At 35.7% G+C, this 5,967-nt stretch overlaps 1 long non-coding RNA gene across 1 annotated transcript; it reads left to right on the plus strand.

Moving 5' to 3' along the window:
* Positions 1-3,181: 3,181 nt before the first annotated feature.
* LOC149379354 (uncharacterized) lies at positions 3,182-5,542 on the plus strand. The gene is made up of 2 exons (XR_016294081.1): positions 3,182-3,745; positions 4,664-5,542. It is a non-coding gene; the product is annotated as an uncharacterized LOC149379354 (long non-coding RNA).
* The last annotated feature ends 425 nt before the right edge of the window (positions 5,543-5,967 follow it).

Here is a 5,967-nt window from a genome sequence, read left to right on the forward strand (position 1 = left end):
CACACACACAAACAAACAAAAAATATAATAATAATAATTATTATTACACGTTTGCTCATTTTGTGATTATTTAAGAGAATTTTTTTAAAAAAAAATAAGGATATATATATATATATATATATATATATATATATATATAAAATAGTAAATCTTAGTATCTTATTATTCTGCTTCCTTTAACTTTGATTGGGAAAATTGGACTCTCTGGCTACGAACTAAAACCGTGTCACAATTAAGGAGGTGGATTGAGGGAAAGAAAATAATAATAACAAAAATAAAACGAAATTTAAATTGTATTTTGAAAATAAATCACAATCTGATGTGTGCTTAACAATTATTTTAAAACTAAAAATATAACTACCATATATAACGGTTTTTTTAATATATATATATATATATATATATATATATATGTGTGTGTGTGTGTGTGTGTATATGGGTAATGTGAAATCAATCCAAAAACTATTAAACAGATTCAAGGACCTTATGGTAATTCTATTTTTAATCACATTTATATGGTGATATGTGCTTCATCTTCAATATGTTCAAGATTCATGACGCCCATCTTGTCCATGCTTTACCTCATCATCATCTGCTTTAATCGTCTGAGCTCTACCTCAGAACCATCCATCCGGGCTCGGTTCCGACACTCCTACCATGTATGTCTAGGCTTGGCTTTTGCCATGGCCAAGTCGGCCTTGGACCCACCCATTCAGGCTTGATCATTTGTAGGCTCGACCAGTTTAAGTGCTCCATCAATGACTTATACATTATGCGTAAACGTATGATCGCAGTTAATAGGGAGAACTAATTATACATTAAATATTTTTATAAAGGTTAAAACTAATCTTTTTTTCCATTATTGATCATGCCTTTATATATATTTTTTAATATAGTAACCTTTAGATAATTACCATAATACACTCTAAAGGTTAATTACTACAATTATTTTATGTGGGCAACATTCCTTACAATGCCTTGAGTTCCGCCGAGTGCTTAGCAAAAGATTATGTTACAAAGAGTAGTTTAAAGGTGAGGCAATCTAATGTTGGAAAATGTTGGTATTTAATACCAAATTAATGGTTGATTTGTGGCAACAATTTGAGTGGGGTCCACTCATCGGATTTGAATAATTACAAGTGCTACGTATTCCTCGTAACGAGGGGTATAAGATTGAATATTTGTTTGCCAAAATCGGACCTAGGATGAATGAGAAATTGATGCTCAAGGTAGGCTTAAAAGAAACACATTTATGTTGTGTTGTGGAAGTGGAATTGCAAGAGTCCCACATTGGTTGGGGATGTATCTTGTGGTAGTGTATAAATACTATCATCTATCGTTTAGTGGATAAGCAAGTACAAGAGAGGAGAGTGTGGGTGGGTTAACTTAACCCCTCACGCACACACACACATGCACGCCGCCACCGAGCCGAGCCGGCCCGAGCCTGAGCCCGGACCCGGTTTCGAGTTTTGGGAATGTCTCGGTCTCGGATTAGGCTTAGGCCTAATCCTTATCTTTTTATTACAAATTTCATTTCCGGATTAGGCTTGGGCCTACGTACCATGCATTCATGTGGACAGATCTGACCCTTGAGCTCCATTGTAACCTCTGACCCTGAGCTATTATGGACCTTAAAGGTGGATGTTTTTGGGAGCTAAAGCTCAGGTCTCAGTGCCTATAAAAGGCAGAGCCTTTCTCTCATTTCAACACACCTGAAGTAATATTTATTTCTTATTCTCTACTGTTCCCTCTCTCTGATTGTTCCCAAAAAATATTTCTTCCTTTTTTCGAATTTGGTGATAGTTCTGCTTCGGTTCTAGTTCGTTGTTCGACGTACTCAGTGGTACCTTAGTTCGTCGAGATTTTCGTTGTATCCAGGGAAGCCTTGCTCAAGTGTTCCACTACCGATGGAGGAGCAACAAAGCTTCAAGGAAACTGTCCAACAGTCCTCGACATTTTCCTCTCAGTTTCATCTTGTTTTTCAGTGAAGGTTTATTAATTTATTGTTGTTCATCTTCATCTGATCAGTTTGTAATTTTCGGTTAATTCATTTTCTTTTAATAATAATAATCTGTCTTTATTCCCAAAAATATTTTGTAATATATCTAACATCTAACAATGTTGGAATTGACTGTAAGATGAGCTAATATTAAATATTTACAAGAGCTGGATTCAACTTTTGATATTTCATTTGCTTTCATCGATCATGCCTTATTAGTCTCCTAAAACATAATTATTTGAGAAAATCCGTAGCTGTGAAAGAATGCTTCTAAGAGTCGAGTGTACAACTTGTAAGTCCAAGAGCACCTTGGAATTAAGGTTGATCCTCATTTGAACTCCCTTATTATTATATACCGTCTTAGTATAACTTTTTTTAACCCTTTTATAACCGGTTAATATTCCCATCAAATTTAGGATTCTAACCTAGATTCTGAAAATCCTCGGACTTGCCATGGATTCAACACGTAAAAATTTCTTATAACTAAAGATAATTTGACACATGTACATTCAATTCGAATAATATATATTTTTATCTCAAAAGAGATTTAAGACCAACCTCAGGCATTTGGTTTATCTGTATAGACTTCTTAACTCCATCAAGTATCCCACACTTGATGCACAATACGACTAATTGTGGAAACCTTGATACATAAACACGGCGACGAACTATGGAAGAATGAAGACACCATCTATGACCAAACTTTTGCAAGACTTTTGAGGTGTCGTTCTGTAGCGACTCGAAATTTAAGCTTAATGTCATAAATTAAGTTAATCAAAGGACGAGAAAATTATGTAAATTAATTTTCTAAGAAGTATTTCCAGTATTTTTGGATTTGAAATATATTAAGGTAAGGAGAAATCTCGGAATAAAATAAAGGATTTATCGAGTTCGTTTCGTATAATAAATTATTTTCCGATGAGATATTCCGGAATTTAATTTAAGAAAATAAATTCTCAAGGACGAGAATTAATTCCGAGAAACCTTGAATATATTTGAATTAATCGAGAACGAACAAGAAAATTCTCGGTTTGAAACATATAATTAAAAGTGCAATCGGTTACGGACTTAATTATATAATTAGGCGATGAAGGATATAATTGTAACAATTTTCAGGACCTATTTGAAGAGAATTTATAAAGAAGGACTGAGTTGTAATTCTCGAAGATATGCTATCTTGGTCTTATCTCTTGCCTTATCTTCATCCACTCATTTTATGCCACGTCAACATTAGCACTTACCTTAAGGAATCATCTTCTTTATTTGTGATTATCTCTTGGCCGACCAAAGAAGCCACCAAACCAGGAAAAAAAAACGAGAAAAAAAGAAAAGAACGGGGAAGAAGAAGAAAGAAGAAAATCGGGAGAGAAAAAGAAGTAACCGAGAGAGAGAGGGAGCGGGAGATCAGAGACTGAGAAAGAGAGAAAGAAAGAGAGAAACGATGAGATAGAGAGTGAGATACATTGGGCGGGAGGAAGAAGAGACCGGCGAGGAGATCAGAGCTCGCGCTCTCCGTGGTTGCGCGCGCCGTGGGCCAGCCGAGAGAAAGAGATTCTCGCCGGAGGTTTGTCCTTATTTTGAGGGTATTTCGAAATCAAAGTTTGGGGCTTTTCTTTTCCCGGTTGTGGTCGGATTTTTGGAAAAGAAGAAGAGGCAGCAAGGTCACAATCATTTAAGTTTCCGACCGAATTGCTCGAGGAAGAGACAGAGGGCGAGAATCTCGCCGGTGTTCGTCAATACCCGGAGGTAAGGGAAACCTCATATCTCCCTTAGGTCATAAAATTTGGAATTTTAATTTCGGAAATTTGGGTGCGAGTGGTCCGATCGATGTTAGGTTTTGCTGCGTGTTGGTTTCAAACTTCTGGATGGTTAGGTTTCTAATTTTTGAGTTTGAGTTTCAGAAATTTTAGGGGTTGAGTGTTTCATCGAGGTATTGGACAAATGTTAGTGATTCTGAATTAATGGATTATCTCGTGTCACAGGTTCGGAGTTGATGCTTCTACGCGGAAGCATTGGACTCGTTGTGATATGGAGATTATAAGTAAATGACTAATTTATATGTTCCGGGTCGAGTTTATTATCGAGAATGTCTGGAAATTTCTTTGGGTTGTATTTGGATTTAATTTTTGAGCTAAGGAAATTTCTTTGGGTTGTATTTGGATTTAATTTTTGAGCTAAGTGAGAATTTGAGAATTACTGTGAGAACTCAGAATTGACACTCGTTGGACTCAGATACGTAATAATTCAAAAGTTGGTTATGTTGTACGACGATATTAATTCCCGAATTGTTGTTGAACGGGTTTTGTTGGATTTCAAGAAATTAAGCAGAAATGTATTTGAGACTTGTTTATGAGTTTTTGGATTAAAACTCGACATTAGTTTGATGTTTGATTTCTCGGTTTTCGTTATAGAAATGAGATTAGATTCGTTCAAAGGAGAACGAACTTGCTTATTATAATTATTTCTCGGTTTTGAGATTTATCGTAGTTTCTCGTTCGAGTTTACACGTTCTCGTATCGTTTGAAGTTTTGTTCCGAGGACTTGGTTTCCTTATAATTGGATATGTCTTTGGGTTCTACGATTATTAAATCGTACGTTTGAGTTTGAGTATTGTGGACTACTCATAGGATTCTAATTCAGGATCGGTTTGATTTACCGTGATAGGACTCAAGACTGAAAGTCGTTTAGAGGGTTCACGGAGTAAGTGAACGTCTGGATTCTCGGTTTTAGTGAACGTTCAGGTTCACAGGATGAGCGAACGTCTCGTGGAAGAGCGACATGGACGCTTACTCTCGAGGTAGGTTATTATAACCCTTCTCTCCTGATTTTATGGTTTGGCCTCAAGTATATATTATTTTCGAAATGAAAATGTTTGTGAACGTGCCACGTAACCTAGAACCGTTTTTAGAAAATGTGGCGGAACTTCAATTCGGTATATCCGATTATGAAGTTGAGAATATTTTCGATATTATACATATATCCCGTATTTACGAAAGGAAATGTTTCGTATATCCTGGACAAGCCGGTTTCACACACACATGTATACGGTGCGGAGAGTGCACCTTGCTCTGATCAGAGGACTGCCACGGGTTAAGTTGGCAGGCGGCTCAGGAGATAGTACACGTTTTAGAAGTATCTAGGGACACATTTAAATTTCTGTCATTTATATTTATGCAATTTACATTTCTGCAAGGTATACTTGTACGTCTATGGTGATTTACACGTGACAAGAATATTATTATTATACGGTAAGTATTATTTTCGAAAATCTTTTTAAAAATCAAACCATTACTATAGCACCTACTGAGCCTCAGGCTCACCCCTATTTCCTCAAATTTTTCTTATAATCAGGATGTGAGAAGGAGAAGGGTTAGGAAGACCTCGGGATTAAGTGTGGTCGAGAGTTTGAAGGTTTTCGCTGGATAGACTATCAAGTGTCGAAGGTTGGTTTTATATTTCCGTTTTCTTTCTTTTATCTTTGGACTTGTAAAGTAAATAACTGAGTATGCACCGTGGGTTAGTTATGTAAAGTTTATTAGTGTTTCATTTTATACAATAATCACACCCCACTTTTCCCGGGGTGTGACACGTTCCTATGAAGAATGACATATAAATATACAGAAAATTAGGAAAATAGTCATCTTAAACGTCTGACATTGCTAAATAGCTAACGTTTGGTAAATTTTATATAAATAGCCGTAATTAATGACGTGATATAATATATGGAGGTGGCTATTTATCTAAGATTTACGTTTATAAATACATGAAAATGAGTATTTACCTAAGATTTACCAAATGTTTTCTATTTAGCAATGTCAAATGTTTAAGTTGGTTATTTTCCTAATCAACCCATAAATATAACAAAAAATTAGCAAAATAGCCAAATGAAACGTTATGATTTGTTATTTAGCCAAGGTTTTATAAATACTAAGTAAATAGCCATTCCGATGACGTGGCCCAATAAAAGG

This window comes from Urtica dioica, chromosome 12, assembly GCF_054948205.1.
Source record: "Urtica dioica subsp. dioica isolate 48M chromosome 12, U.dioica_male_clone48M_v1_H2, whole genome shotgun sequence".
Lineage (NCBI taxonomy): Eukaryota > Viridiplantae > Streptophyta > Magnoliopsida > Rosales > Urticaceae > Urtica > Urtica dioica.